General features: G+C 50.3%; 1 protein-coding gene across 5 annotated transcripts in view; it reads left to right on the top strand.

Moving 5' to 3' along the window:
• The window catches only part of LOC146871696 (uncharacterized), a 683,863-nt gene that overhangs the window by 15,727 nt on the left and 644,782 nt on the right, over positions 1 to 23,354 (top strand). For 2 of the 5 annotated variants that reach the window (XR_014981037.1, XR_014981038.1), the window contains exon 3: positions 543 to 3,118. The exons of the other annotated variants lie outside the window; for them this stretch is intronic. The gene's annotated coding sequence lies outside the window, so the exon portion shown is untranslated. Of the gene's footprint in view, positions 1 to 542; positions 3,119 to 23,354 lie in introns of those variants that run through there. 5 annotated transcript variants of the gene reach the window in all.

Here is a 23,354-nt window from a genome sequence, read left to right on the forward strand (position 1 = left end):
AGCTTGAGCGCTGTAATAACTTAAAGTATGTTTTGGTAGTGGTATGTGCCTTTAGTAAATGGATAGAGGCATACCCTACGAAGGACAATACAGCTCTCACTACAGCAAAGGTGCTTTTGAAGGAATTTTTCCCTAGATTTGGTGTTTGTAAACTTTTATGGAGTGATAACGGACCCCATTTTATTGGGCAAGTTGTCGAATATGTCCTGAAGGGGTTAGGGATAAAGCAGAAGTTCCACGCTGCTTTCCATCCACAATCAGCAGGGTTAGTGGAAAGGTATAATGCCACACTTAAATTAAAACTGGCGAAAATACTGGCTTCCACATCCTTGAATTGGCCAGACGCATTACCTTTGGCACTGTTGTCCATTAGATCAGTGCCACATTCGCGATCTGGTCTTACACCATATGAGGTGGTGTTTGGAAGGCCTATGAACATTTGGGGAATTCCTAAATCACGTCCCATACATGATGTACCATGTGTGTTGATGAGTGACTACCTATCACAATTGACTGACAGTTTGGTTTCTATTCATCAACAGGTTCGAGAAGCTCTTTCTGATAGGTCTGCAGGTGAAGGCCATGGACTTCGACCTGGAGACCAGGTGATGATCCGATCGTTCCAGAGGTTGAGCAGCTTGGAACCGAGGTGGCGCGGCCCGGAGCAGGTGCTCCTTTCAACGAGAACTGCGGTTCGAGTGACGAACAGGAGGAACTGGGTGCACTCCACCCACTGCAAGAAAGTGCCGTCTACCTTGGTGGATCCTGTTGCTTTCATCGACCATCGGGACATCCTGGATACAGAGAAAGGCCAAGCCATATCACCTGACGAACCTGAGGAAGTCTTCCCGGACCACACAATTCCTGGAGTATCCCGATACCAACTGAGACAACGGAAAGAGCCTGCATTGCTGAAATAGACTGGTTGAGCAACCTCCCTGGGTTAGTGAAACGGAATGCCGATGTGGCAAGGGGGGAGGATCAGTTCTGTATAGTGTAGCGACACCCATCTTGACCCTCGGTGAAGAAATCAACGGCTGCCCTGGGATAAGAGCTCCAACGATTGTTTTCAACAACAAACTGATCATGTCCACAATGAGATCAACTGTTGCTAAGAGAAAGATCATTTGTGCTATAGGGTTTGTTGTTGCTATGGTGGCTGTAGCAGTAATAACCTGGTTCGTTGAGAAACTGGCTCCTGCTCGAGAACTTTTGATCGCCACTACTCCAGTATCAGTTGAACACCACTACTTTACGCTTCCCTACCATGAGCAGAAGCATCGACAATCCTATTTAAATAATACCTTTATCCAGATGTTGCATCATACTCATAATGCCACAAATACTACCAACTGTTGGGTGTGTGGGATGATACCTGCACATCAAAAGAAAGGAGGAACACCTTTTATTCCTCTTCCCTTTTCTCATAATGGTTCTTGTCAAGCTTGGTATGCGCTTTTGTTTGCATCTGGAAGACGCACAGTAGGCTAGCTTCTTTTTCGCCTCAATAAAGTATGCTATCAAGATAAAGATGGTTATCCTCAAGCCAAAGGGACCAAATGGGAATGGGAAGAGTATCAACCGGACAATATTTCAACGCCATATATCTTCACAAATATGAGAACTTTTACCAGTAATAAACAATTTGTGATTTCTGTTACCAGAGCTAAAGCAGATTTATGTGTAAGCAGTACTGGAAGAATTCCAGTGGGGAAAAGCAAATGTACTGTAATTCTGTCTATTGAAGGTATAAACAATAGCACTTTCATAGCCTCACACAATACTTATTTTATCTGTGGTAGCCACGGATATTATCAACTACCTGCTGGGTGGTCAGGCGTGTGCTATGTGTCCTTTCTATTGCCCCCTGTGTTTCTGGCACCTGCATCCTACCACCGGGACCTTAAATTATTCGACGATATCTCTAGGAATAGATACAAAAGGACAATAAGTGTTGACAAAGTAGACCAAACTGATACCACTCTGCAACAATATGTCGATTTTAATTTAGGTTTGTTCTCCTTTGTGGGTGCTGCATGAAACAGTAGGAAAGTAAGACGATTAACTAGAGTTGTGGAAGCTGTTACCAATCAGACAGCTATGGCACTCGGGAACATTACGGAGGAGCTGCAAATTGCAAGGATTGTAGCTTTCCAGAACCGAATGGTCCTAGATGTGGTTCTGGCTGATCGAGGTGGTGCATGTCGCATCATCGGTAGCAGCTGTTGCGTATTCATACCGGATCACTCACCTTCAGTATATGACGCAATATCGAAGCTGCATAAGATTACTGCAGAAATTCATCCAGAGACTGGTACTTGGACTCTGGCTGGATGGTTTTGGACTCTCGTTTCTGCTTGGGGCTGGAAGTTACTAACTATCCTGTGTATAATTATTTCGATACTTTTTATATGCTGTGTATGTATCCAATGTGGTCCAATGCTTTGCTCTATTTGCATTTCTGTCTGTATACCTGTCAAAAGGAATATTGCAGAGACAAAGGCCCAACAAATGTTGAATAAAGAAGTGGCCGAAATAATGCTAATAGATGTACGGGATGCATATTTAGATTACCCCAGAGGAACAGATGTCTTCAGCTAATGCTAAAAGGGTCGTCTGTTGTAAATTGGCTGCGATTGGATTAGCATTAGCGGAATCCATCTCGTATTTAGAGGCTATCTTGTCCATTTTGTGGAATCCATTTGTATTTCTGGCAGCCATTTTGCCTGCCATGTGCTCACCAAGAGCTGTTTCCTTCTTCACTGTTGTTTTCCCTTGTGCTCTGTTTAAAGGACTGGCTATACTTAGACTCTGCTACTCTGCACATGCGCAGAAGAGTCTAACTGTCCATGCATCTGTTTTTAGTCTGTAGCTGTCAGGTTGTTTCTACCAGAGTCAGCAACTGCTAGCTCCTCCTTTACTGTTGACTGTGCATTTCTGTATGACCATCTATGTGCATAACTCTTCTCATGTATACTTGTACCGCCTTTTTTCAGCCCCTGTGTGGGTATAAAAGGACCATGCTCTTTCTGTTCAGTGTGCTACTGCACTCAATACCGAAGGGTGCTGTTTGAATGTAGTTCCACCTCATGAGGTTTATTAAACTTTGTATTTTCTATTCCAGTTTCTGTGCCAACTTCTTCCTATTGGTCTGAGGACTCTGTGCAGAGAAGGGCGAACCCCTTGCACTGGTAGGCCTAGCTGAGGTCCCCTTCTACAGGATGTCTTGACTCTTTAGCCACGAGGTCCAGGAGGCAGCGATGACGATCGGGGTCTGGATTCGAGCTGACCCACGAAGTCTGTCGAGTGCTGCGGTGTCGGTGACCAGATTGGACCCAACAAGCCTTGGCAACGGCAAGTCACTTGGAATCAGAGAAAGGACGGCGGTGCAGACCAGCAAGGTCTGGGGGACTCACCTAGCGAGGGTAAGTAAAGCACGTCTGGAGCAACCAGGAAAGCCCAATCAGAAGAGGAGTTGCCTTCGTGGGGACCCACTAGCCAACGGGCTAGCGATCGCAAAGGAGCCTCGAGCGGTTGCACTGGAAACTGGGCCACGGGTCACTCGTGGAGTGGAGGCCAGAAATCTTCAGTGCAGGAGATGCTCAAGGCTGGGGCTACTCAGAGCCCAAAGCACAACTTCGAGGAAGAACAGGAAGATGATGGTGCTGCAAAAGTTCACGGTGTCCAGGGGTCACGGTTCCACGTCACCCACGATAGCCACGTGCCTCAGTCTGGAAATCCACATCTGGGGATGCAGAGACTTCGGCGTCCGGCGGGAGCTTCAGAATTGCAGACCGGACAGTTGCTTCTTTGGTGCCTGCCAAGCAGGGGAGTCACTCCTTGACCCCAAGGAAGATTTCTTCAGGCTTCTAGTTAAAGTAGAATGTCGAAGGTCCAGGATATATATTGTAGAGTTTCGTCCAGGGTAATCTAAAGTCTCAAGGACTATGTTCCCATACTTATACTAAGTTTGGGGGTTGGACATACTCTAGGGACCCAACTATGGGAGGGTTTGGAAAGAGGGGTGGTTACACCCATTTCCTTTGTCCAGTTTCACGCCAGAGCAGGGGCAGGTAGCCCCTGCAACCGGTTTGAACTGGACTATGCACATGGACACCAAGTGTGCTCCCAGTGCAGGACTTCAAAGCACCAGAGAGTGCTCCCGCCCAACCCCAATACACATCTGCCTGTCTGGGGAGGTGGTTACACCTCCCTGGGACAGGAAACCTATTGTCCAGGCCTCCCCTGCCGGAGTTTCGGTCAGCAGCAGGAAGCCAGACCTTTCTGTGGCAGAGGCATCCATTTTGTGATGCCAGGGCTGTAGAAAGTCCTACCGGGTTAGACCAGTGTGAACATGTCTCTCCCTCTAGAAGGGTGGAATGCTACCCCCGCCGCCAGAACTGGTGAGGGGGGGGTAGTATTCCAAAGTGTTTGACACCAAACACCACATGTTTCCATGCAGCCCTCCCAAAGTTCGCATTTACCGCAAGGTTATAATGCACTTAAGAGTATATGGTTAGGCTGCACCACAAACAGCATCAGAGGAGGTACTTCGAATGCTGCAGAGGCACCCTCTCACATAAAAACCAAGCACTCTGCCTTCAGGATTGTTAAGGCCTGCCATAGGAGTGACTTATAGGTTTCATTCAAGCACCACCTTACTCAGGCTGCAGTAGCAGACCTGTGGTGTCATTTTGGAGTGCTTCCCAGGTGTGGCATAATACATGCTTCAGCCCCTGGTAGGCCTCTGAGGTACCTATGCCCTAGGTAAATAGTATACCATATACTAGGGGCTTATAAGGCACTCCAGAATCCAATTAGAAATGTACCTAATGCACATGGAAACCATTTTAGAGAGAAAGCAGCTAGGCTGGTCCCGGATTAGCAGGGCCACAGCCAGACTGTTAGACACGGGGTAGTGTGGTGCAGAGCGGGAGGGCCAAACTCCGGAGGAAATGTGTAAAGCATCCACGCAGCACACACAGGCGGCACACAAGGCACACTACAAAAAGAGACCACACCAGTTTAGGTGAAAAACAGCATATGTATTATGCAAAACACGTTAGGATCTTATCACAAGTATGAACACGATGCCAACTGACACCAGGTGTCTATTTACAGGGCAGGGCCAGTCGGGCCGCTGCCAGAATCATCACACGGTACAACTAGGATAAAGGTAAGTGCAAGGAATAAATGTAGAGTCCATCAGCATTAGGGGTAGGCATTAGGCATCATCCGGAGCATAAGTGCATTATACATAAAACAAAGGCCCATTTTGCATAAACCTATTAGCATCTTAGGGGTAGAACACCACCTTAGGCATAGCATTAGGCATAAACATCTGCATGGGGCCTCATTAGGGTGTAAACCACACATCCTGTAACGAAAACATCATGGCATCACAATAGGCAACATCACATGCAGAAGGCATCGCCATGAGCCCGAACACCTCAGGCTTCCTCAGTAGGCAGGAAAACAGTAGGCATAAAAACTCATTATGCATCAGAACCCATAAGGAATAGAACATTAGGCTAAATCACATGCATTCGGCATGGAAACCTGCGGCATAATCTCATTATCATCAGCAACATTAACATAAATCATAGGCCTGAATCCCGTAGCATGAACGTATTAACCATGCACAGTAGGCATAAATCGAAACATCAGGTAAGGCATAGGCCTCTTCTTATGCGTGTATCCAAGACCAGTAACATTTCCTAAGCATGTAAGCTTTCTCAAACCACTGGGCATTATGGGTGAACCTTCCCGAGACTCTATTCGATGCGGGCAATCTGGCTCACTTAGGTAGGTACAACAGGTACTGAGGCCCAGTCACGCATACCCTCCAGGTACCAGGTCTAATGCAGATGTACAATCATACCGGGCACATTCCCAGGGTAGAGATTCCCTGCAGGCAGTATTTATGAGGCAAAGGCTGCCCCCAGACAGGTCTGTAGCGTGCTTGGGAGTCTTTCACTAGGTATCCCGGGCCCCTGGATCCCCTGGGGCTTTTCCTGCTGTCTGGGGAAGGGGCCTCCTCGCACACTCCCTCTCCCTCACTCACCACTTTAGTCCTGGAGGGAATGCAGGCCTCGCAGCCACGCCGGCCCTGGCAGATGCAGGCTGCCTCCTCCCCTATCAGCCCCCTCCTGCCCTCGGGGCTTGATCTGGGGGAGGCGGGCTCTCTATCCGCCCCCTCTACTTTAGAAGGCCTGGTCCGGGTCAGTCAGGGTGCCGCTTTCCTCAGCGCTGCCCTCCCCGAGGCCTGGCCGGCCTCCGGACTCCTCGAACGATTTGGGTGCAGGAACCGGTTGCCGAGCAACACTCCCTCGCGCTCTTCAGGCCTGGAGCGGCCTTCGCAGGAGCCGCGGCGGCTCTCCCTTCGCTTCGAGGGCCGCGGCGGCGTTCAGGTCCCCGCAGTGTCCCTCTTCAGCAGCACCTGGGCAGCGTCTATGATTCTGGCCACAGCGCTTCTCGGACTCAAGGCGGTTGTACGCAGAGACCCGGCCAGCGGCGGTGAGTCTGGGCAATTGTAGACATCGGGGTAGGCTCCCGCTTACTGTAAATAAGCAAAGTGCCGCTGTTGGACTTGGCCCTTTTTGCAGGGTCATCCCTAAACTTTTTGCCTTCCTCCTGCATTTTTTCTGACCTGTTGTTGGCTGTTTTATGACTCTGGGCACTTTACCACTGCTGTTCAGTGCTAAAGTGCATATGGTCTCCCCATTGTAAATGTATATGTTGGTTGGATTCCATGATTGGCTTATTTGGTTTACTATCGGACCCCAGTAAAGTGCACCAGGAGTGCCAGGGCGTGTAAATACAAATGCCGTTGGTTGGCTTGCAGCACTGGTTGTGCCACCCACAGAAGCGGCCTGGTAAAATGTGTCTAGGTCTGCCATTGCAGAACCTGCGTGCAGTCTGGTACTGACATGCTGACTGGCAAGTGCACCCACTTGCCAGTTCCTAAACCTTCCCTTAACTTCATGTTAGTCACCCCTATGGTAGGCCCAAGGGCAGGGTGCATTGTAGCATAAGGCAGGACAAGCCCTGATGTGTGTGGCATGTCCTAATAGTGAATTACAGCCATTTTAGTTTTTCACTATTGTAAGGCTACCCTGTTCTCATAGGCCAGAATGGGCTGTTAAGATTGTTACGTCCTATGATCCTAACAGACCCAGGGAACGTGGTAGAAAATCGAGTTTAGTATGTCTGAACTCAGAATAATAAGGTACATCTTTTAGTAAGGTTTATTTTAATATTCTGCGTTTGCAAATGCCACTTTTAGAAAGTTGGCCTTTGCTTGCCTAACCATTTCAGCCCGCCTCTGCGTGATGTGTATCTGCTGTCTGGCTTGTGTGAGTGAGAGGGCTGGGGAAACCCAGATGGGCAGGGCTAGGTAGCCTGGTGGTGAATAGAAAGTTTGACCTGTAGATGGGTGGGAGGAGTACACCTGGACTCTGAATAGGGCTTTGCTCTGCCACCACAATGCTGGCTCCGCCCCCTGTGGAGCGTCTGATGGCTCTGCCCTGCACCCTGAAAGAAGAAGCCTGCATCGCAGCAACTAAGTGCTTCAGAACTGGACTGAACTAGGCAAGGGCCCCCCTGGCCTGAGAGAACAAAGGATTTGTGGTATGAATGTAGGAGCCCTGCTTCTAAGAAACTAGATCCTGTCCTGCCAAGAAGAAACCTCTGCCCGACCTGAAGGAACTGGAAAAGCTGCATGGAGGAGTACGGTCCCTGACCTGGGGGATTGGCCTGCAGTGGTTGCCTTGCTGCTGAAGAAGAGGAAGAAAAGGCTCAAGGAACTTTTATTTGACTTGTGCTGAGAGAGCTCCAAGGGCTTGTGAGTGAGCTTGCCCCCTGAACGAAGTCCCAGGACCAGTGGACTTCCCCGCCGTGAGATCGCCTTGGAAAGCGGACCGTTTTCCCCACATCTTTGACTCGAACTGCTGCGTACGTCTCGCTGATCGCAGCGCACCCCCTGAAAGCTGGTATCCCGCTGTCCGGCCCGAACAACGTGACTAAGGCCCCTCTACGAGCCATAGCTCGCACCGCAAAGGAAGGTATCGTCCGGCCTGAGTAACACGACTAACGGGCCCCTACGAGCCGTAGCTCGCACCGTAACGGAAGGACTGCGAACCGTACTTGCTACTATCCCCTACGAACCGTACTGCCGGCGTACGCTCCTTTCCCCTGCTTTGGAAAGGCTGCGGTGCGTACGGTAGTTGCGTACGTCTCCCCTGTGCGGAGCGTACTGTTCGCTTGTATCCAGCGCTTCGAGTCAAGATTGCCGATCTCATGGTACGGCACGAACGCCGCGACGAACTTTGAACGCACCGTACCTATTCACCGTCCCCTGAAGCCCTGCACGGCCAAGGTCTAACGTTCCGTAGTACGCATCGCACCCGGAGGACAATGCACCGTACATCGCGCTTGATGTCAGCGCAGCATCCGTGACGAACTCACCAAAAGTAAAGGTACTGTGCCTGTTCGCACCGTAGAGTGTAGGCTTCATCCCGAAGCGCCTTCAGTGCGTGTGAGACCCGTTCCCAAGCAGTTTTTACCGCGTACGAAGCGTACAAAAAGGAACGAAGCGCACAGAACTTTAAAATTACGCTAAAACCAAGAACTCTTTGTCTAATAAGTATTGTGGGCCGCTTAAACGTTATCTGGTCTTGTGCTAAGCCTAAACTATATATATAAAGTGTTATTTTTCTATATATCTCAGTGTGGAGTCCATTTGTGGGGTTGTCACTGATTTGCTGTGTGTATAATTACAAATGCTTAACTGTGTACACCCTGAAGTTTAGCCTTGATTGCTCGCGCCACGCACCTAGAGGGTGAGCAGGGGTTATTCTAAAGAGCCATCCTTTGCCCTGACTAGAAGTAAAGGGTCCCTGCTTGTCTCTGGTACTTACCTGCGCCAACCAATGCCCCCTCATTTCTAACAGCGGCACACACGCAGGGTAGGCACCCGCCTGCCAAAATATCACCAATGCGGGGTGGGCACCCGCGACAGTCAGTAAAGCGCCGCCATTACACGGGGTGGGCACCCGCTGTAAAAATAAAGTACCCAGGCGGCAGAAACACGGGGTAGGCTCCCGCTGTTTCAATTCAGTAAAAGTGCCGCAATAATGCGGGGTGGGCTCCCGCTTTTCCGTTCAGCAGCGCTGGGGGAATCGCGCACGCCGGGATTCCCTGGGGACACGTGGGCAGCACTGCGCTGCCGAATCCAGCTCCTCTTCTCCTGGGCAATCGGCATATAGCGCCGCCCTCACCAGGCTCTAGATAGCGAGTAGGATAGGCGTGTAACACTCACAAGGAGCTAGGGTGCAGGCAGGAAAGCACAGACAATTCAAGTTTAGCGCTTTTTTCTTCCTGGGAGTACAGGCCAGTCCACTATATAGCGCTCCCACGGCGCTAGGTCCCACGAAGCAGGGTTGTAGCGCTCAAGAGGCGCTAGGCAGGAGAGCAGCAGGCAATACTGGGTAAGTTCAGCATGCAGGGGGCACTCATCAAGACAAGAAAGCATTTCTTGGGAATGGTCATCGCCCATCCAGTGGCACTCCTCCTGGCACCGCAGTCTTCCCTCCAGCAGAGGCTCACACTAGCCCGGTGGACAGCAGAGGGGTTACAGTTGGGCACAGGGGCCAGCACACAGGCCCATGCGGCGGTACCTCCTGGCAGTATGTCCCCTCACATTCAAGTCCATGCTCCGTCTGAGCACATGGAGGCACAGCCCCCCTATTTATATGCCCCTCACCCCACCTACCAGACAGTGCCAGCATCTTCTAGAAGCGTCTGGGGAAACTGGTCCTAACTGGTCTAGGGGGAGGTGTCCAGCACCCTGTCTGCCAGGTTTCCCTCCAAAAGCTGGGGTTGCTGGGAAACAAACAACTAGACTGGCAACCCAGCTTCGGCAGACAGGCACAAGCACACAGCAATGGCGTCCATTTTAAAAGTAACCCTTCTGCCAAGGTGAAAATAACTCTGCGCACGCCATTGCGCAGCATTTATTATTTTCCATCTTACACATCAACCATACATATTTATCGTGTTTCCTTTCAAACCACCAATTCCAAGTTAGCAAAAAACTAGGGGGAAAGGCAAAAGAATTCAGGGAAAAAGGGCCAAGTCCAACACAGACTAAGGTCGAAAAACAGTGAAACACCAGCAAAAAGTGGGGGTACCCATGTGAAGCAGGTCCTACTCTCCTACACAACCCTCCCCCAAACGCAGGGACATTAAACTAACCTTGACCAGTTGAGTCTTCATGTCCTAAGTGGAAATACCTAGAGAGTCCATCTGCATTGGCATGGTTACTCCCAGGTCTATGTTCCACTGTAAAGTCCACCCCCTGTAGGGAAATGGACCACCTAAGCAGTTTGGGGTTTTCACCCTTCATTTGTTTTAGCCATAAGAGGGGCTTATGGTCTGTCTGAACTAGGAAGTGAGTACCAAACAAGTATGGCCTCAACTTCTTCAGAGACCAAACCACAGCAAAGGCCTCCCTCTCAATGGCTGACCAACTTTTCTCTCTAGGGGTCAGCCTTCTGCTTATGAAAGCTATTGGCTGATCATGACCTTCATCATTCAATTGTGACAGTACAGCCCCTACCCCCAATTCAGATGCATCTGTTTGGACAATGAACTTCTTGGAGTAGTCAGGACTCTGCAGAATGGGAGCAGTGCACATGGCCTGCTTCAGGTCATCAAATGCCTTATGACAGCTTGCTGTCCACTGAACCTTTTTGGGCATCTTTTTAGAAGTTAAGTCATTCAGGGGTGTCCCTACTGATCCATAACCCTTGACAAATCTCCTCTAGTACCCAGTCAGGCCTAAGAAGGCTCTCACCTGAGTCTGGATAGTTAAAGCAACCCTGTCCATTATGGTCTGGATTTTGCTCTGTAATGATTGAACCTGGCCTCCACCTGCAAGGTGGCCCAGGTACACCACCTGACTCTGCCCTAACTGGCACTTAGTAGCCTTGATAGTTAGGCCTGCTTTTTGCAGGGCCTCTAAAACATTCCTCAGGTGGACCAGGTGATCCTCCCAGGTGGAGCTAAAGACAGCAATATCATCTGGATATGCTGCACTAAAGTCTTCCAAGCCTGTTAGGACTTGATTCACCAACCTTTGGAAAGTGGCAGGTGCATTCCTCAAACCAAAGGGCATTACCACAAACTGATAGTGGCCATTAGGGGTAGAAAATGCTGTCTTTGGCTTTGCATCATCAGCTAGTCTGATCTGCCAGTAGCCAGCTGTCAGGTCAAATATGCTTAGAAACTTGGCCAAAGTATCTATTAGCTCATCTGCCCTGGGGATGGGATGGGCATCAGTCCTAGTGACTGCATTGAGACCCCTGTAGTCTACACAAAACCTAATTTCTCTCTTTCCATATGTGGTGTGAGGTTTAGGTACCAGGACTACTGGACTAGCCCAAGGGCTAACTGAGGGTTCAATCACTCTCAAATCCAACATCTTTTGGACTTCTGTCCTTATACAGTCCCTGACATGGTCAGGTTGCCTGTAGATCTTATTCTTCACAGGTAGACTGTCCCCAGTGTCCACTTCATGAGTGCACCAGGTGGTCTGACATGGAGTCAGAGAAAACATATGTCTGAACTGGCTGAGAAGGTTTCTGCAGTCAGTTTGCTGCTGGGCAGTGAGGCTGCCTGCCAAGGCTACACCATCAACTGACCCATCATCAGGGTTCTGAGAAAGCAGGTCAGGGAGTGGGTTACTCTCTTCCTCCTGTCCTTCATCAGTAGCCATGAGCAAGCCTATGTGTGAGAAGGTGGCCTGATATATGCTGTCCACTACTTCTAGTGGGCACCTTGTATCAGTCCAAACAACCCCTCATGGTGAATTGGTTAAAGACAACCTTTATTGAAAGCTATCCTAGTGGTAGCTATGGAGAGCAGCCTTCAGGCTAAGTCTTGAAGGAATGTAAAGCAATTTGTTTTACCAGTCTATAATCTCTTGAATGACCAAATGAAAGGACAACCACACCAGGTATATATTTAAAATATATGTATTTAGGATAAAACATTCCCCTCTAGTCTCTTTATGAGGCTGGAGTTAGAAGTACTTAATTTACAAGTTAGCAATCAACAGTAATAGCACAAATATACGTTTGGGCCCTAGGGGCGTACCAAACCATATACCAATAAAGTGGTATAAGAACCACGACTGGACTAGACACAAGGCCTAGAGCCTGTAGAAGTGCTTGGACCACAAGGAACCACCCAAGGTAGTGACACAGGGGACTTTTATCTTATTTTAACTTCTATGGGGAATGTCGCGGCTGGAAATTAAGAGTTTAAGGACACTTGGAGCGAACCTTTTTGGACTTAGAGGTGTCTAGGGTCAACACCCACGGGAGCACCGGAGTACTCGAGTTACCTCACCCAGGGAAGCCGGGTGCATAGGTGTCAAATGGTGTCGGGTCACGTCACTGTTTTCAATGGAAGCTGCTCAAGAAGTGCTGCTGCCGTGAAGAGGAGAAGTGTCCGAAGTGATCCAAGCCTGGATCTAGGATGGAAGGAACCTGAAAGTAGAGGGGGCAGAGTATGGGTCACTTACCAGTGACCAGGGGCACGATAGTCCAATGCCCACAGATTTCGGGTGCTTCAGGTGAGTTGACGGGTGTCTTGATTCTTCAGCCATGAGGTCCAAGAGGCGTCGACGACGACCAGGAGCTGGATTTGAACTGTCCCACGAAGTCTGTTGAGTGTTGCGGTGTCGGCGACCAGATTGCACCCAACAAGCCTTGGCAACAGAAAGTCACATGGAGATAGAACAAGCATTGAAAATGCAATCGGTTTTGCCTTTAATTAAGTTAAAGCCATTTGTTTTACTAATGGTATTGTGTAGCAAAGCAAATGGCTTTAACTTAATGAAAGGCGAGACCTATTGCATACTCCATTACAGCCTGTCTCGCAGAGCGAGTAGTGCAGGCGCGCTAGGCTCGACCTAAAAATATGCACCACAAAGACACCTTCTATCTATGAATTGGTTTTAGAGATGTTTTAAGGCATTGGCAAAGTGGGCTCTGGCTCAGAGCCCCACCCATTCAGGGGGCCACTGATAGAGCCATTCTCTGTTCTCAGAAGCCTTGCCCTGATGCCCTTGAATAATTCTGAAACAGATTGTTTTAAATACTCTTTTCCTTTAATTCATTGTGTGAGAGTCTATTACAGAAATGTTGTGTTTATAGTTCATGCAACATCCATCAAAAAGTTTCTTTTAGATCAAAACAGGAGCTCACATATGAGAAATGGGAGAGGGTCGCAGATTATTTGCAGGAATATTTGTGAGCTGCTGCTGTGTTACAATATTGAAAACACACATCACTATCCTTGAATATTAAATAAAAACACATTTAGAAATTGGAGAGTGTGTCTGTGGACTATCAGTGACCCGGCCAAAGAGGGCATGAATGAGCTGAAATTGGATCATACATTCAAAGCTGTTCCCAACAGGGGCCCTCAAAATATGTTTGGACCAGAGACCCCCGAAATCCTTAAAATATCCCTGATGGGTAATTCACTTAACATCTACGTGTAAAAAGTAGGAGTTAAGGGCATTACACTGGATACCTATGGGTACCAAGGGTAAGGGAGCAGCACCTGCCAAAACGCAGACGCAGGGAACATTAAACTGAATACCTACTGAGATGAAGAGGCATTGGCTATTTGACTGAAAGCCTGGGGTTATTATAATGACTACTTACAACGCGATAAACAGAATCGTAACCTTACTAAGCATACTCTCCTTTTCTCACTGGAACTGTTGCAGACTGTTTAGTAGGCGAAAAACCGCACCCAACCTCAGTCATTTCGTGCACAGGTTTGCGTCAGCTTACAATATATTTACAATCCCTGGCATGCTGAATATCCCCTCTCTCCAGTGAGTGTTGTCATACGTCGGAGCAGTTCTCCTACTTCGGGTGCTTAATCACCATCCTCGGATTTTATCCAATTACCTCTGCTCCAACCCCCACGACCTCCCTATAGCTTGTGGAAGACAAGTGGCTTGTGGATGAGGTGTGGCGCAGCGGCCAGTGTGGCTGACTCCAGAATTTGGGGCTCACGGTTTGATCGCACGGCAGGTTAACCCAGCACCATGTGACCCTGGGCAATAGCTCGCTTAATCTTCCCGACGCCAGCGCCTTGACACCCATTGGGGAAATTGTTTGCGCTATACAAATATCAGTATTTTCATTTTTTCTACTCAACCGTGTATTCCTCATCAGCCAGGACTGCGGCCAGAAAGAGCACCGTGAGAAGGGCCCCCTGCATAGCAAGGCCTGCCTAGTCCCTCCTCTCCTGGGATGCCAGCGGGCCCTGGCCCCCTCGGTGGACAAGGGCCCCATCCTTTCCAGCCAGACTCTTCGGGAGGTCACCAGGGGTGATAGTCAGCCCATAAAGATGCAGATACAGTTTATGCGAGCCCGTTCATCTTTCCATAGCGCAGTCTCTAGGCCTCTACCACCACCACGAAGGCGTCACTGAACAGGCCCAGGGGCCGACGCACAGCGCAATCCCTTTGAAACAAGTGATCCCAGGCGCTCCTTTTAATCCTCTGTTAGAATCCGGGTTCTCTGGTTGGCACAGGTAGGTACTTGTGTCAAGCAGGGAACCTTTCCTCCAGTCAGGATGGGGGGTACACTGCAACAATAACCCCTGCTCACCCTCTAGGTAGCTTGGCGCGAGCAGACAAGGCCTATCTCAGAGCGTCTAGGTTAAACATTTGTGAACACACACACAGTAACTCAATGACAACCCCACAAATGGACTCCACACTGGGATATATAAAAAATAACACTTTATATATATAGATTAGGCTTAGCACAAGACCAGATAACGTTTAAACGGCCCACATTACTTATTAGACAAAGAGTTCTTGGGTTTAGCGTAGTTTTAAAGAGTTCTGTGCGCTTCGTTCCTTTCCGTACGCTTCGTACGCGGTAAAAACTGCTTGAGAACGGGTCTCACACGCACTGCAGGCGCTTTGGGATGAAGCGTACACCCTACGGTGCGAACAGGCACAGTCCCTTTATTTTTTGGTGAGTTCGTCACGGATGCTGCGCTGACATCAAGCGCGATGTACGGTGCGTTGTCCTCCTGGTGCGGTGCGTACTACGGTACGTTAGACCTTGGGCGTGCAGGGCTTCAGGGGACGGTGCGTAGGTACGGTGCTTTCAATATTCGTCGCGGCGTTCACGCTGTACCATGAGATTGGCAATCTTGATTCGAAGCGCTGGATACAAGCGAACAGTACGCTCCGCACAGGGGAGACGTAAGCGACTACCGTGCGCACCGCAGCCTTTCCAAAGCAGGGGAAAGGAGCGTACGCTGGGCAGTATGGTTCGTAGGGGATAGAAGCAAGTACGGTTCGCAGTCCATCCGTTACAGTGCGAGCTACGGCTCGTAGGGGCCTGTTAGTCGCGTTGCTCAGGCCGGACGATACCTTCCTTTGCGGTGCGAGCTACGGCTCGTAGAGGGGCCTCAGACGCTTTGTTCGGGCCAGACAGCGGGATACCAGCTTGCAGGGGGTACGCTGCGATCAGCGAGACGTACGCAGCAGTTCGAGTCAAAGATGCGGGGAAAACGGTCCGTTTTCCAAGGCGATCTCACGGAGGTGAAGTCCACTGGTCCTGGGACTTCGTTCAGGGGGCAAGCTCACTCACAAGCCCTTGGAGATCTCTCAGCACAAGTCAAATAAAAGTTTCTTGAGGCTTTTCTTCCTCTTCTTCAGCAGCAAGGCAACCACTGCAGGCCAATCCCCCAGGTCAGGGACAGTACTCCTCCATGCAGCTTTTCCAGTTCCTTCAGGTCGGACAGAGGTTTCTTCTTGGCAGGACAGGATCTAGTTTCTGAGGAGCAGGACTCCTACATTTATACCACAAATCCTTTGTTCTCTCAGGCCACGGGGGCCCTTGCCTAGTTCAGTCCAGTTCTGGAGCACTTTGTTGATGCGATGCAGGCTTCTTCTTTCAGTGTGCAGGGCAGAGCCATCAGACGCTCCACAGGGGGCGAGCCAGCATTGTGGTGGCAGAGCACAGCCCTATTCAGAGTCCAGGTGTACTCCTCCCACCCATCTACCTGCCAATCTTCCTATTCACCACCAGGCTACCTAGCCCTGCCCATCTGGGTTTCCCCAGCCCTGTCACTCACACAAGCCAGACAGCAGATACACATCACGCAGAGGCGGGCTGAAATGGCTAGGCAAGCAAAGGCCAACTTTCTAAAAGTGGCATTTGCAAACGCAGAATATTAAAATAAACCTTACTAAAAGATGTACCTTATTATTCTGAGTTCAGGCATACTAAACTCGAATTTCTACCATGTTCCCTGTGTCTGTTAGGATCATAGAATGTAACAATTTTAACAGCCCTGTTGGACTTGGCCCTTCTGGCAAGTTCACCCCTAGAACTTTTTGCATTTATCCTAGCCTTTTTCCTATGGGTCTGTTATGATCATAGGATGTAACAATCTTAACAGCCCATTCTGGCCTATGAGAAAAGGGTAGCCTTACAATAGTGAAAAACGAAAATGGCTGTAATTCACTATTAGGACATGCCACACACATCAGGGCTTGTCCTACCTTATGCTTACAATGCACCCTGCCCTTGGGCCTACCATAGGGGTGACTAACATGAAGTTAAGGGAAGGTTTAGGGACTGGCAAGTGTGTGCACTTGCCCAGTCAGCATGTCAGTACCAGACTGCACGCAGGTTCTGCAATGGCAGACCTAGACACATTTAAACAGGCCTCTTTTGTGGGTGGCACAACCAGTACTGCAAGCCCACCAGCGGCATTTTTATTTACACGCCCTGGCACTCCTGGTGCACTTTACTGGGGTCTGATAGTAAACCAAATAGGCCAATCATGGAATATAACCAACATATACATTTACAATGGGGAGAGCATATGCACTTTAGCACTGAACAGCAGTGGTAAAGTGCCCAGAGTCCTAAAACAGCCAACAACAGGTCAGAAAAAAGGCAGGAGGAAGGCAAAAAGTTTAGGGATGACCCTGCAAAAAGGGCCAAGTCCAACATCCTCCTTGCCATTAATCCTGCACACAGATTACCCCAGACGTTTAGCAGCAAAGATAACCTCCATTTAAGGGGCTTCAACCCATTTAAAAGCCAGCTTCCATGGAAATGTCTTCCCAAAGTCACTAACTCTGCATCAGGCCCGAAATCCCTTTCCATGCAATTTATCGCCCTGGAAAAAAATACAGCTTGACAAGCGTCACTGAGAATGAGTGCACACCTTACTCGGTGCACTGAGAACGGTCAGTTCTCCCTTTAACAAGTGGAGTGAGCACCGCCGCACCCGGGTACAGGCTCCAGCACTGTTGAAACACCACTCGCGCCGCACGGCTCACTTACATCACAATTACACGTCACAGTCGTACAAGGAGACTCGACGAGGGCTGAAGGGGGGTCGTTTTCAGGGAGTAGGGCTGACGGCTAAAGAACAGAATAGCAGCGAGTGAAGCGGATTTACTCCACCGTTCCGAGCCTACCTTGCCTTTGCGCGTGGATCCATTAGGAGCCTCAACATAGGGTGAACAACTGTCATGGGTGCAAATTCAGGACGGCGAGTGTATCAAGAAATCGACGGGACGCAAGTGAAAGTACAAGCAATAGCAGAAAAAATCGAAAAGGGGAATAACAAGCCATCACTGTACCTGGTCATGTTCGGCGCGCGCTCTCTGGATGCGGCTCTATTGTTCCGCGTGTGTGGGAATGGCGATGGCAGGGGGGGTGGAGTCTCGTTGAGCTGCTAAGGCACGGTCGGCTTTCACTTTCGTCCTTCGCAAAGCTTTCTTGTCTTTATGGGGCCATATGTTTGAAACACATGGCCCCATAAAGATAAGAAAAGCATTTCCCACAAACGTAAAGCAACCGAGCCAGTCCAACTGGGACGGCTCTAAAAGAGAAAACTGTACGTCACTAGATGCTCTTTTCGCAGTCTACGCCAGGCGAGACCTAAAAAGGACGTTGGGGCAGACCAGCAAGGTCTGGGGGACTCACCCAGCGAGGGTAAGTCGGGGCACGTCTGGAGCAACCAGGAAAGCCTAATCAGAAGAGGAGTTGCCTTTGTGGGACCTACTATTCAACGGGCTAGCGATCACGAACCAGCCTCGAGCGGTCGCATTTGAAACCGGCCCCACGGGTCACTCGTGGAGTGGAGGCCAGAAATATTTGGTGCAGGAGGTGCTGAAGGCTGGGGCTACTCGTAGCCCAAAGCCCAACTTCGAGGAAGACCAGGAAGATGATGGGTCAGCCAAAGATCACGGTGTCCAGGGGTCACGGTTCCACGTCATCCGCGCTTTGCTGTGGACTCAAGGTAGCCTCGAGGAAATCTGGAAATCCACCTCTGGGGATGCAGAGACTTCGGCGTCCGCAGGGAGTTTCAGAATTGCAGACCGGACAGTTGCTTCTTTGGTGCCTGCCAAGCAGGGGAGTCACTCCTTGACCCCAAGGGAGATTTCTTCTGTCTTCTAGCCGAACTAGAAAGTCAAAGGTCCAGGATATATGTTGCAGAGTTACGTCCAGGGTAATCTAAAGTCTCAAGGACTGGGTTCCCATACTTATACAAAGTTTGGGGGTTTGACATACTCTAGGGACCCACCTATGGGAGGTTTTGGAAAGAGGGGTGGATACACCCATTTCCTTTGTCCAGTTTCGCGCCAGAGCAGGGGCAGGTAGCCCCTGTAACCGGTTTGAACTGGACTATGCACAGGGACACCAAGAGTGCTCCCAGTGCAGGACTTCAAAGAACTAGAGAGTGCTCCTGCCCAGCCCCAATACACATCTGCCTGTCTGGGGAGGTGGTTACACCTCCCTGGGACAGGAAACCTATTGTCCAAGCCTCCCCTGCCGGAGTTTCAGGCAGCAGCAGGAGGCCAGACCCGTGTCTGTGGCAGAGGCATTATTTTGTGATGTCAGGGCTTTAGAAAGTCTCTAGAAGGGTGGAATGCTACCCCCGCCACCAGAACTGGCGGGGGGGGGCTAGTATTCCAAAGCGTTTGACACCAAACACGATATGTTTCCATGCAACCATCCCAAAGTTAGCATTTACCACGAGGTTATAATGTACTTAAGAGTATATGGTCAGGCTGCACCACAAACAGCATCAGAGGAGGTACTCCGAACGCTGCAGAGGGGCTCTGCTCATGCAGGGGCACCCTCTCACGTAAAAACCAAGCACTCTGCCTTCAGGATTGTTAAGGCCTGCCATAGGAGTGACTTATAGGTTTTATATGTGTGTGTAATGGTAGTGATATAGGTAGCCTATACCACAGTAAGGGGTGCATGCACCACCTTACTCAGGCTGCAGTAGCAGACCTGTGGTGTCATTTTGGAGTGCTTCCCAGGAGTGGCATAATACATGCTTCAGCCCCTGGTAGGCCTCTGAGGCACCTATGCCATAGGAACATATACCATATACTAGGGGCTTATAGGGCACTCCTGAATCCAATTAGGAATGTACCTAATGTACATGGAAACCATTTTAGAGAGGAAGCAGCTAGGCTGGGGTCCTGATTAGCAGGGCCACAGCATTACTAGGGTCGAAAAACAGTGAAACACCAGTAAAAAGTGGGGTTACCCATGTGAAGCAGATCCTACTCTCCTACAGATGTGCACTTGCAGGACTGTGCTCTGGTCTCAGTACTGGATCATCAGTGGGTGCAAGTTGAGGTGCACTGGCAGGGCTGTGCTCGGATCTTAGTACTGGATCAGCAGTGGGTGCAAGTTGAGGTGCACTGGCAGGGCTGTGCTCGGGTCTCGGTACTGGATCAGCAGTGGGTGCGAAATGAGGTGCACTAGCAGGGCTGTGCTCGGGTCTCAGCACTAGGACAGCAGTGGGTGCGAGCTGATGTGCACTGGCAGGGCTGTGCTCGGGTCTCAGTACTACGAGAGCAGTGGGTGCAAGCGGAGGAGTACTGGCAGGGCTATGCTCGGGTCTCAGTACTAGGACAGCAGTGGGTGCAAGCTGAGGTGCAATGGCAGGGATGTGCTTTGGTCTCGGTACTGGATCAGCAGTGGGTGCGAACTGAGGTGCACTGGCAGGGCTTTGCTCAGGTCTCAGTACTAGGACAGCAGTGGGTGCGAGCAGAGATGCTCTGGCAGGGCTGTGCTCGGGTCCCAGTACTGGGACAGCAGTGGGTGCGAGCTGAGGTACACTGGCAGGGCTGTGCTTGGGTCTCAGTACTGGATCAGCAGTGTTAAAATTGGGGATCTCTGGTTGGCACAGGTAGGTACTTGTGACAAGCAGGGACCCTCTCCTCTAGTCAGGGTAAGGAGTTACACTCCTAAAATAACCCCTGCTCACCCTCTAGGTAGCTTGGCGCGAGCAGACAAGGCCTATCTCAGAGCGTTATAGGTTAAGCGTTTGTGACCACATACAGTAACTCAGTGACAACACCACAAATGGACTCCACACTGGGATTATCAAAAATAAGCATTTTATATCGGGCTTAGCACAAGACCAAATAACGATAAAAAGGCCCACAGTACTATTAGCAATAAACAGTTCTTTGTTACGGACTTTAAAAGTTCTGTGCGCTTCGTTCTTCTTGGTTCGGCCCATACGGGGATGAATTGGCCTACAGGATGAGTCTATAAGCGCTGCGGACGCTCCGGTGCGAAGCATACACCCTACGGTGCGAACATACACAGTACCTTAGTTTTGGAGAGTTCGTCACGGACGCTGCGGTGAAAGCAAAGCGTTGTACGCTGCGATGTCCTCCTTTCGCGGTGCGAGCTTACGGCTCGTTGGGGCCCTGAGTCGCGGTGCTTGAGGGGACGGGACGTTGTACGGTGCTTTTGTTCGTTGCGGCGTACGAGCCGTACTGCGGGAGCCGCTCTCAGTCTTTGGCTGCAGTGTGGGGCGTACGTACGGTGAGTACTTTCCTCCCCTTCGATGCGAGCGGCAGACTTAACTTCAGCGGTAGGGTGCGGTTCGCACCAACCAAGATAGCTCGATGAAGCGCAGCGTTGTACGCGGCAAAGTCAGCCAGTCACGGTGCGATCTACGGGTCGTAGGACGCGTTGTTCGATGCGCGGCGGGTACGGTGCGTTGCTGGATACAATTTGGCGGTACGAAGCGTACACAGCTCGCGGCCTCGGCAAATGCTAAAAACAGCGTTTCTAGCAGCGGATTGCGAGACGGATGAAGTCCACTGGTCCTGGGACTTCGTTCAGGGGGCAAGCTCACTCACAAGCCCTTGGAGATCTTTAAGCACAATTTGAAGCAAAGTTTCTTTTTAGTCTTTCTCCTCTCCTTCAGCAGCAAGGCAACCACTGCAGGCCAGTCCCCCAGGTCAGGGACAGTACTCCTCCTTACAGCTTTCCCAGTTCCTTCTCCTCAGGCAGAGGTTCTTCTTGTCAAGCAGGATCTAATTTCTTGGGAGCAGGTTCCCAATACTTATAGTGCAATTCTTTTGTTCTTGCAGGCCAGGGGGACTATGCCCAGTTCAACCCAGTTCTGGAGTACTTTGTTTACCGGACTCTGGCTTCTCCTTTCAGTGTGCAGGGCAGAGACATCAGGCGCTCCCCAGGGGGTGGAGCCAGCATTGTGGTGGGAAGGCATAGCCCTATTCAGAGTGCAGGTGTACTCCTCCCACCCATCTATATGTAATCTCTCTATTCACTACCTGGCTGCCCAGCCTGTCTCCTGGAATTCCCCAGCCCTGTCACTCACAGAAACCAGACAGCAGATACACATCATAGCAGAGGCGGGCTGAAATGGTTAGGCAAGCAAATACCAGCTTTCTAAAAGTGATATTTGCAAACACAGAATATTAAAATAAACTTTACTAAAAGATGTATTTTATTATTCTGAGTTCAGGCATACTAAACTCGAATTTCTACCATGTTCCCTGTGTCTGTTAGGATCATAGAATGTAACAATTTTAACAGCCCTGTTGGACTTGGCCCTTCTGGCAAGTTCACCCCTAGAACTTTTTGCATTTATCCTAGCCTTTTTCCTATGTTGCATTAGTGGTTTTAGGCCTCTAGGCACTTTTACACTGTGTCCCAGTGGAAAGTGCGTGCGCTCTGTGTATGTTTTAGTGAGACTGACCTGCCCTCCCATAGGAATGCATGGGGGATCTGAGTGACCGTGTTAAGTACTGATGTGAGAGGAGTGCAGGGTCGAGTTTGGTATGTGCGAACTCGTGAGATTTAATGCTGCGCGATGATGTGTGTGGCGTTACTGTGTCTAGTGTAGAAGTGCCACTTCTAGAAGCTGGCCTGTCTGTGTAAAAAATGTGAAATGACTGTCTGGCTTGTGATTGGCTGGTGTGCCTGGCTCCAGGAGTCAGGATGGGTCTGCCCTGGTGGTGAATGGAGAGATCTGCATGTTGATGGCAGGGAGGAGTACACCTGGGACCTGAATAGGGCTGGGCTTTCCCCCTACAATGCTGGCTCCACCCCCTGTGGTGCGTCTGATGTCTCTGGCCTGTCCTGTGAATAGGGAGAGGGGCTGAGCAAAACAAAGTGCTCAGGAACCAGTTGCATCTGGTTCGCCCCTTCCCTGCACCTTTGGAGACAAAGGATTCTGTGTATAAAAGAGGGGTTGTGACCCCATGAAAATGTTCTTGTTCTTGTGTTCTGACTTGAATCTACCAGGGGCATGCTGCTGCTGAGGCCCAGAGGAAGGATTGCCTCCCTGGGCACTGCCCAGCGCCTGGATGCTGGAGGACTTCTTTTGGACCCTCCTGCCTGGCCTGAGGATGGTTGGGAGACTGTCCTTGCCCTTCATTCTTAAGGACTTATTATTTTTGATTGCTGAGGACTTGTGCTTTTTGGAGCTAGGGCTCCTTGCGCCCTGTGAGCGCTTTGCTTTTTAGATTCCATGGCCTTGAGGACTGGGACTGCATATAGCGCCTCGTGTGCAATTTCTTTCAATTCCCCTAGGAGAGGGGAGTGCTAGAGCTTCGCAGCATCAAGCTGCCCATCGCTCCGGAGGGAATCCCCAGGGAAGGGATTCCCCCCACATTGCCGTAATCGAGCGGGTGCCACCCCGCATGGCCGCCTATTTTTGTATTTTAACTGGCGGGTGCCCACCCTGCTTATTGTCCATCCTGGCGGGTGCCTACCCCGCTTACTTGCCGTCCCGGCGGGTGCCCACCCCACCGGTATCTTGATTTTAACTCGCGGTGCCCACCCCGCATCGCCGCCGACATCTGATGAGAAATCACCGCCGCGGCCGGGCGCAGGAGGAGGGAAGCCCCGCCAGTGAGAGGAGCAGAAGTCCCGGGTCCCCGGAGGGGGGCCGAGTGAAGGGAGGCAGGCGACCGAGGGTCTCCCAGGAGTGCAGGGAAG

The sequence above is a fragment of the Triturus cristatus genome, chromosome 1_1, assembly GCF_964204655.1.
Source record: "Triturus cristatus chromosome 1_1, aTriCri1.1, whole genome shotgun sequence".
NCBI lineage: Eukaryota > Metazoa > Chordata > Amphibia > Caudata > Salamandridae > Triturus > Triturus cristatus.